The sequence below is a fragment of the Canis lupus genome, chromosome 11 (assembly GCF_048164855.1).
Source record: "Canis lupus baileyi chromosome 11, mCanLup2.hap1, whole genome shotgun sequence".
NCBI classification, from domain to species: domain Eukaryota; kingdom Metazoa; phylum Chordata; class Mammalia; order Carnivora; family Canidae; genus Canis; species Canis lupus.
Genome location: NC_132848.1, coordinates 49,943,670 through 49,953,525, shown reverse-complemented (window position 1 = coordinate 49,953,525; position 9,856 = coordinate 49,943,670). Strand labels below are relative to the sequence as shown.

The 9,856-nt window shown below is 46.4% G+C and overlaps 1 long non-coding RNA gene across 1 annotated transcript; it reads right to left on the bottom strand.

Annotated features, from left to right (window-relative positions):
- Positions 1 to 298: 298 nt before the first annotated feature.
- LOC140642288 (uncharacterized) lies at positions 299 to 7,240 on the bottom strand. The gene is made up of 5 exons (XR_012038776.1): positions 7,211 to 7,240; positions 6,348 to 6,403; positions 2,860 to 2,969; positions 2,172 to 2,321; positions 299 to 1,999 (listed from the first exon to the last, which is right to left on the bottom strand). It is a non-coding gene; the product is annotated as an uncharacterized lncRNA (long non-coding RNA).
- Positions 7,241 to 9,856: the final 2,616 nt, after the last annotated feature.

Sequence of the window (9,856 nt, the reverse complement as noted above, 5' to 3'; positions counted from 1 at the left end):
GTTTTCTTTTCCATCAAAGGGCCGTTTATGGAGCTAAATGTTTAAGTGCTGAAGACACTGCACTAGATTTTCAAGCTATACCTTTTTTTGTAAAAGGCCAGCGATTGCACACTTGTTTTCAAAAAGTTAACACATTTCGAGTAAGCCACAGCTTGGAATCTTGTCTGTATCAAATTTTCCCTTCTGCTTTCTGATAAATCACAATGTGACAGCCTGCGAGCCTTCCTCCCTCCTCTGTTTGGCTTGCTCATTAGGTCTTTAAAAGAAAATGCAAATCCTCATCTCTTCATTAACCCATCTTAGAAAATAACTCAGATGTTCCTAATTTCTCGTCTGATTTATCAGACCGGTCTCTGATAACTTTTGAAAGAAGTCTATTCAACATTCTCAAGGACAAAGGACACTTTATAGAAATAAATAAAAAGAAACCCTGACACAATCACAAGAGGAGAAAAACACCGAGAACTTTGGTACACGTTGCCTGCTCGCTTCAGAATTATTTCTCGTTCTGTCCGAGCCAATAAACACATTACACTGAGAATGTTTTATTCAAAAACTTCTCTGATACAATCTACGAAAAGAACTAAAAGCCTCTCCGTTTCACTCCACGGTACAGACGCCTGGCAGCCTAAGGGAAGTGAACATTCCACCGCAACCTTCCCTTTAAAAGTAAATAAAAGAAAAAAAAGTAAATAAAAGTAAATAACAACAAGTATGACAACATGATGGAATCTGAAGGTTTCAAAACACGCTTATTCTCAACTCCGGAGAAAGCTTTTCACCGAGCCGTGTGCTGTGGGTGTGCGTGCGAGTGTGTATTAAAATATCTCTAAAATTTAGTCTTCTTCTTCTTCTTTTTTTTTTTTTTTTCACACATCAACACTCAACTAAATCCTAGGGTCTTCTCAGAATGTCTCCCCACGATTAGGTGGCTTTAGAAAGAATTCTATTTACCAAAATCATTATGACACTGTTTATTTTCCTCAGAGGGGGGCTGGAGGGAGGGCAGGAGGGGAAAGAAAAGAAAGCTGGTGAGTTTTTGTATAATAAGTGACCCTATCATGCAAATAAACAAGCGCTTCTCTTTCAGGATCTCTGTTATCAAAGACATCTCCAAGGCTGACAGCATTTCTCAGCTCCTCAGCAGAAATGGAACTACTGACCCCACCAAAAGTAAAGAAGACCTTTCTTCTTCTGCCCAAGACATGGGGGGAAATAAGGCAGGGAGGCTTGTGTGGGAATGGTTTTCTTGAACACTTGCACCAGACACTTTTTTTCAGCCATTTGGCCACACTCTGGGCACCTCCCTGTCCGCCTTCCTCCTCTCAAACAAATCGCCAGGGATGGACCCCATGCTCACCAGAAAGTCCAGGACACTGCTTTCCACTTGTTTCTTTTTAAAGTATCTGTGGGTCTCCAAGTTAGGGAAGGGGCAGGGAGGAGCTCTCCCTCACAAAGACAAACACAGTTTGAAATAACAAAGCAGAGAGAGTGTATCTGTGTGAGTAGGATGTGTGTGTGTGTGAGTGTGTGTATTGGGGAGGGAGGGTGTGTTTGGTTTTGTTTGATTCCCCCCCCCCCCCAGAAGAAGGAATTGAAAGACAGGCCGCCCAGATTTCCAAAGTAGTCAGTTCCTGAGGAGGCAAGCGACTGGGGAAGGAGAGCGTTTGACAAACTCCCTGACTGGAAGCTCAATCACCAGATTTCAGAGAGGACAGAGTCCAATGCCTCCCGTACGTGGGGCATCCAACGTGCTCTTCTGCACCAACAGAGACCCGAGACACGCCTCAGGTGGGAGAGCATCGTCCAGCAAGGGCTGGCTCTTCCCCTCAGGTGGGGACCAGGCCAGGAGGGAGCTTAGACGTGGCGGCGAGCGGTGGAGGCGGAGGCGAGCAGGGCCCACAGCACTGGATCTTTCCTTTCCGGAGCCTGCGTTGCCTTCTCTTCCACCTGCTTCCCGGCGGGGCGTCCGGTCTCTCCTTGGGTGGGGGCCTGTTGACTAATGAAACAGCGAAAGCACAGGTCAGCCATCAGGCAAATAATAAACATATTTGTGTTGCACATCTGTTAAGCCTGTTTAATGGGTCGGCCCTCCACGTCAATGGGCTTCCTACCCCAGCCCCCATCGCTCCACCTGTATCAACAACAATGCCTCCACACAATTATCTTACCTTAATGAACTTAATCTTTAATTTCCCAGCTTGGCCCTGGTACTCAGCCTCCTAACAAAGGAAGTCGAACTGTTTGAGTCCCCGTGAGCTGCCTTCCTCCAACAGCCAGGGAAACTTTACCCACGACAAGGATTTTCGCCCCTTGTGGAACTGTCAAAAGCAATAAATATTTTTCTTTTTATTCCATCATTAGACCCTCCTAAGAATGCCTCCCCATTGTCCACTGTAATTCCCAGAGCTCTCTGGGCAGGGGCGTTATTGTGGAAAATGAATCCTGAAGTGTTAACAATCCTGCCAAAGCGGCTACACTTTTTTTTTTTTTTTTTTTTTTTTTCCGAGGGCGTAACCGTTAGGAATGTGTCGCCTCACCATAGCCTGCTCGGCGAAAAGAGCACTTGTGTTTTTTAACACTGGGCTTTGAGAAGGATGCTCAAGTTAAAGCATTGTGGCCACTGTAAATAGATGCACTCAGCAGAATAGAGCTTCTTCATTCCTAATTAGGGAAGTAACTCTAGAAAGACAGAATGTCACTTGCTAGGCTGTGCGTATTGTTGAGTTTGTACTCGCCTCCACAATGTGAGGTAATTGGAGTTGTACCTTTTAGAAAGCTGCTAATTTCACATAGGAAGTGCTAACAAGACCTTTCTGGGCCATGTTTTCCTTCTTCCTTTTTAAGGAAGTTACAGACCTTCAGTAGTGGGAATGGCTGAGCCCTGGCCTGGCGGAGGAAACAGCAGTAATGAACCACTTCAGCCCGCGGTTAGAAAAAGGAGGCCTCATTTTGGAGTCCTGAGAATACTAAGCACAACAAAAGGTTCTGTTTAAGCTTGTTATCCAGGACATTCTTACAGGCTACACAGCTTTCCCTGCAATGACCCTCTCCAAACAAGTGCATCAAGTTTGAGCAAATAGAAACACCCAACTTTCAAGGCTCGGAGTTATAGTTTTCTTTACAAAGCCATTTATATAATGTAAGCTGCAATTAGCATGGGACAGAGCGAGGAGATTTAGGCTGGAAAGTTCTCTTAACAAAAGATAGAAATTAGTGGAATAAGTAACAGTTAAATATCGGCTTCAGATAACTAGTTGAAAAGGCCTTTTAAATCATTTACTAATAAAAAAAAATAAAATAAAATGATTTTGCCTCAGACCTTGCTCCAACCAAAGCGTGGTCTTTTAAATCACTGAACTGATTAATCTACTAATTTTAAATTATCCAGCAAGAATGGATCCGAGCAAAAAAAAAAAAAAAAAAAAAAGTCCACACACCCCCAAATGAAAAGCGCTACAGCTTTTAAGCCTGACAATTTCATCAAAATGTCCATAGGAATTACATAAAAAATTCAAACCGTAATGAAATAAATTGCTACTTACATTATGAAAAGTCTGCAAAAGCTTTTTATAGACTTCAAATGCAGAAGTTATATAAACTGCACAGTAAAAAGAATTAGAAATTGACCTTTACAGATCAAGGGCTAAAATTAACAGTCTTCAGGGGAAAAAAAAAATCCCAGTTCACAGTGGCTTTTAATGCCATTTTTTCCCCCTACACTCATTTATCTAATAACCATGGCAAGGTTAGGATAAACAATGAACAGTATGTTTTCACATTTTCCACCTTTTGTGTCCTCCATATGAATTTCTAAAACACTTAAGAGAATAGATACATAAACCTGTGACCTTCAAATGAGCTTTCTGATACTCTCAACATTTTGAATAAAAAGATCAGAAAATGGAACCACTTTTACACAGTAATGAATTCCATTCTGTTGGGTAAACAAAGCTAAATTTTAAAACAGAGACCTGACATTTGTATAGCTCAAGAAGCTATTCTGTTCTTCTGGGGGTGGGCAGAGGGAGGGAGGGGGGGGGATCTTGTCAGTACTTTACGGTGGGCGAAATAATGACCACATGTACCATTCACATTAAGAAAAAGAGAGAGAGAGACAAATCCATTTGGCCGCGTTCAACAGAGAGCCACTGCTTCCAAGACAAGGACAACAAAAATGCCCAATTTTTATGACAATTTCCCCCCCACCCCGGGAACAATTGATCCATCCCACAGCAAAGGAGGGGGGTGGACGGAGGAGGCCCCTGTCGCCATTATGGAGCTAGCGCTTATTGACGGGAGCTAGGAGGGCCTCCAAAAGTTACTCCAATTTCCGTCGAGCTTTTGTGCATCCCTTGTCCTGCCTGAAAGGCTCAGTTAGGTATTGTTGCAAAAAAAGTCTGCATCCACATTTGTTCCCCTCTAATTCATACCCGGCATTGTGAAGTTTTGCCATTCAGGGGCTGATTGGACAACAGCCCTGACAATGGCCAAGCGATTAGGCCCTCAGCATGGGCTGGGGTTGTGGGTATAAACCTAGGGCCGGGGCTGGAATTCACTGGGGCATTCAGCTTCCTCTCGGGCCCTTCCCGAGAGGCCGAGCCTCCTTTGCTGCAGGTAATGCATTCCTGCAGACCCGGGAAACGGAATCCTTGTAATTAGCGTGTCCAGCACCGGGCAGGCCGCCCCCGCCCAGCAAGTCGGCCCTCGGGGGCCCTGCCGCTTTCTAAGGAGCTCGGCCCCCGAGATGCTCCGGCCTCGTCGAATGGAAAACTTTCTCGGGCGACTCGGTGGGCCTGAAAATCAGCAGGCAGGGGAGGGCGGCCGGGGAGGCGGCGAGCGGCGCCACTTAACCCTTGGCACGCCGAGGCGCGCGGCCCCTGCCCGGCCCCGGGCCCGGGCTCGGAGCGCGCCGCCGAGCGCGCGGGTGTCAGTCTGCTGCTGCACGTGTCAGGAACCGGAATTCATTTACATGTGTTTTCCTATTGTTTTATATCATTTTATGACAATGTGCCGCATAATATAATTTAAATCTTTAATGCACAACTAATTCTCTACCATTAATTTGTCAACACGATCCCTGGATATGCCACCCGGAAAAGCAGGCGGGCTTGAAATTACGTGCAAGGCGTTCCTGGGGTCCTTAGGAAGGTTTGCAGGGTGGTGGGGGGGGCGGGGGGGGCACAGATTCCCGGAGGCTCTTCCCCTGGACTGTCTAGACTCAGGAAGGCGAGCATCGCAGGGTGCTTCCCGCCTAGACCGGGGCATTCCGGCTCCCGGTGGGGAGCAAGACGCGGGCACAGCTCGCTTCTTGGAGACCTGCGTCCGGGCGGCGCGGGGTGCCCGCGGCAGCGCCCCGAAAGGGGCCGCGGCCCAGCCCTGGGGCTGCGCGCGCGCGGGGTGGTCGGGCCGCTGCTGGGGAGCCCGGCCCGCGGAGGCGGGTGGGGGGGGAGGGGAGACCCGCGACGTGGGAGGGAGAGAAAGCGGGCGGCGGGCCCCGGGGGCGATGCGGGCACAGACCGCGTTTTGGGGTGGGGGTGGGGGTACCCAAAGCTGGAGAGGGCGTGCCTGTGGGCAAAGCGTTGCTGGGCTGCCCTGACTTCAGACCCCCGCAACTCCCCCCAAAACTTCCCCCAAACCCCAGGCTCCTCCTTCTTTCGCTAGTTGTCCGAGCCCAGCCTGGAAAAACCGCGGCTCCTTCCCTCCGCGCCCCAGGAGGACGGGCGCCCTGCAGCCACCAGCCAAGTGAGAACACCCAAACGTCTGCACCGTTACAAATTAAAAAAAGAAGGAGCACCCCAAACCTTATTAAACATTCAAATAGGGAAAAAAATTAAGATATTCTGGGCAAAAGAAGTGTTTAGACAAAGGCTGTCTGCTTCAATTTCCCCCGTTAAGCGGGGAGCTGGCTGCTGGGAGAGAGAGAGAGAGTGACGGTGAATTCCATAAATTAGCTGAAAATCCCTCTTCTCCGGAGCCCAAGTTATCTCTCCGTTGCCTGCAGCTCTGATTTAGAACGGGAGCCGGCTTGTTTACCGGTTTAATTAATGCTCCTTTTCAAGCAGGGAGGAGGGGAAGGGAAATGAAGTGACTCGGTGATAAACAGGTGTAGCGCGGCCTGCAGCCGGGCTCTCCGGGCCTGTCGCAGCCTCATCAGGCTTGACTGGGCCTGACCCCGCCAGCGAAAAAGGTAGATGGCCCAGTTGGAAGCGCAGTAGGTGAGCATTATTTTAACCGCGAGCCTGTGATTGGAATGGCTTAAAGGGACAATCAGCACTTGGGGTTTTTCTTCTTCCTCCAGAATGCATTCTGATTCTTTCCCGTCGCTGAGCGCAGAAGAGACAGACCTTGAAGATATAGGTCATAGGCCCTTTCCCTCCTCTTCCTCCTCCTTTTCCTCAGCCTTCACCTCAAAATGGAAAGGAAGAGCCTCTTAAGAAGGAAATCTGGCTCCTGCAGCTCACCGGGGACCGGCTTGCTGCTCTGAAAAAAAGAAATCCCTGGGCATTCTCTCTTTATTTACTTATTTCCGCTTTTTAATTCCAAGAGCCTAATATCTGGGATTGGACTGTCCGTGGCCTACGTGTTTCTGTGACCTTATAGATAACAGGGAAGCTTGGATGGAAAATGAAATTCAAGCGCCAGCTAATTTTAAAAACATAACTCAGAACTCATTCCCAAGGGGGGAAATGGCAGTTTCTGTAAGCACAGGCTGAATGTGTTTTTAAATTAATAACTAGCCCTGGTATTTGCTAAATGATGGCTGTTTCGTCATTAAAATCAGCAGGTGTCCAAGGTGAGAATATATGTTTCATGACTTAAAGTCACCTATCTGCTTTGCCTGCTGCCTTTCTCTGAGCCAGCATCCTGGAGAAACAGAAGTGAAACCAGAAGCTGGGTCTGTCAGCCATGCTGGCCTTTTGGCCTTTTGGGGAAAGAAAGCTTTTTTTTTTTTTTTTTTTTAATTGTCATTTATCGAACGCCTACTCGATGCCTCCAGATGTCATCACAAATTTGGACAGCTTCCCTACAAGGTGGTTATGTTCATCCCCATTATTGAGAAGTTTTTAGAGAATTGTAAGTAATCTTCCCAAGGACAGACACAAAGCTAGTCAAGTGCCACAGTAGGGAAGAGAACTGGGGTCTCTCTGATTCCAGGGCCCTCACTTCTTTCACTCTCTATGAGATAGCGGTGATCCTAGCTACTCACCAGCACGTGGAGACCGGGATTCCATTCTAGACAGAGGCTGCTTATGCCCTTGGTTACAGAACAGAGATTTCTTTTTGCCACTCCAAATTCAGGTTCGGGTCATGGGGGCCCAACACATGTATAAGCACAAAGTATTTTGCAGAATACAGAGGTCTTTCTGGAAAGGGTTCTAACTTGGGATTAGGATCTTTCAGTTTCACTGCTGGTTCTACTACCCATTAATGTGTGACCTTGAGCAAGTCACCTTAGCTGAGTGAAATCCTCATCTCTGATTGGCATTGTCTGCCTCACAGAATGAGTTGGGGCCAAAATGAGCTGACATGAGTTCAGATGTGTTGATCACTATGAGGAACTGTTCAAATGTACAGTTTCATGACGGATTTCCCAGAGTTATTAGGTACTAGTTAAGACTACAGGTGCATGTGCTTTTCAAAGTGAAATGAATTACTATATAAAAGAGACTATTTTTTCTCCTTATTAAAGAGCACTTCCCTCCTAATTTCTGTTTTTTTTTTTTAGAGATTTTATTTATTTATTCATGAGAGACAGAGAGAGAGAGAGAAGCAGAGACATAGGCAGAGGGAGAAGCAGGCTCCCTGAGGGGAGCCTGATGCAGGACTCGATCCCAGGACCCCGGGATCACGACCTGAGCCAAAGGCAGATGTTCAACCACTGAGCTACCCAGGTGCCCCCTTCCTTCCTAATTTCTAAACACAAAAATCCTGGCTATGTATTTTTAAAAGATTTATTTATTTATTTTAGAGAGAGCGAGCACCAGCAGGGACAAGTGGCAGAGGGAAAAGAAGGGCTAAGCACAGAGCCCAATGGGGGCTCTGTCTCTGGATACAGAGATCATGACCTGAGCCAAAACCTAGAGATGGACACTCAACTGATTGAGCCACCCAAGCACCCCAAAAAATCCAAGCTATATCAACAAATAGTTCTAAAAGTTCTAATGTATCCTAAAATAATATAATTTTGATAAAAATGATATTAATGATGACTAATGGTACTATATGCCAGCAGCACACTAAGTACTTGATACGTACCAATTAGTCCTCATCATAACTCTATGAGGTAGGTACTATTACTGTCATACCCATTTCACAGATAAGGAGACTAAGACACAAAACGATTTGGCCATATGATTCCCAAATAGCAGAACTATCATTTGAACCTGTAACCTGGCTCTGGAGTCCACCCACTTAATCACTGTGTTCTACAGCTCTTCATAAGAGAGTGTATTATCCTTACCTCTCCAATCCACATTTTTAAGATGACAAAAGTGAAGCTCAGAGAAGTTAAATGATTTGCCCATTACCATTCACCTGTTTTATGGCAGAGCTAAAATTAGAGCTTGTATGTCCTAATGCCCAGTTGTTCTATTCATAACATAATTGCTACTCACTTCACCCAGCTTTCAGTGCTCTCTGGAGAGATAGGCTGAGTAGTATAAATATTGGCTCTACCACCCCAGCCAAGCTCTGAACTTTTCTGAACCTAAGATAATAAAGCCCACCTCATCGGTAGGCAGACTAAATGAAATAACACACAAAAGTGTTTAGCGCAGTTCCTGGCATACGGTAAATGCTCAATAAACCCTCCTCAAATGTAAAAATGTAAAATGGATCGAGGAAGAGAAGCATGAACAGTGGGGAGGCCCTGACGTGGAGGTAGCTGTTTCTGTCAGTGAGTTGGCCCAAGCTAAGTTGAAGGAAGAGACTAGCAAGGCTGGAAGGAGGAGTAGAGCCCAACAGTGTGGGAGGACTCTGAGGCCAACTCCTCAGACATTGGAGGATCTTCTGAAGTGAGTCCTGAGGACACAGGACATTGAAATCATTGGCCAGCCTGAGGGGCAGAGGGAAGGTATTGACTTAGGAAAACAAGAAGGGGGAAAGGAGCAATCAAATAGTCTGGAGAAAGCAAGTTGGGGAAGGCTGGAATAAGAAAAATCACTGTCTCAGCGCTCAGTCATCATGGATGGGTCCCCTTCACAGGGTGATCTCTGGAGACTTTGGCAATGGTTGTTTCCCTCCATGGAGAGTAGAAAAATGGGGTGCCAGGAGACTGAATGCTGAGGAGGAACTACAAAATGCCTGGCTAACAGAATCCTCTCTCCATGTGAAGGCTGCTACTGCTTCTTCTTCTTCTAAAGATTTTATTTATTTATTCATGAGACACACACACACACACAGAGAGAAAGAGAGAGAGAGAGCAGCAGAGACACAGGCAGAGGGAGAAGCAGGCTCCCTGGGGGGAGCCCAATGTGGGACTCGATCCCAGGACCCCAGGATCACACCCTGAACCCAAGGCAGATGCTCAACCACCGAGCCACCCAGGCGTCCCTCCATGTCAAGGCCTCTGTGGACCTTTGTCTTTTTTCTGTTTCCTCATCAGCAAAATTTCCCAACTGTCCAACTGGGCTATTATAGGGATCAAAGGAGCTATTTGATGTAAATGTAAACCAGACATGTTAAACAAGTCTCAACTATTGTTATCTTGTCTGTAGAGAAAGCAAAGAATATTAAGTGAGGAATTTTTTTATTGAAAATTTTAAGCGTAAACTTAAGTAGAAGAGTATGATGAACTCCCAGGTACCTGTGATCCAGACTCAACCATTATCAATTTATAGTCAATATTGTTTCA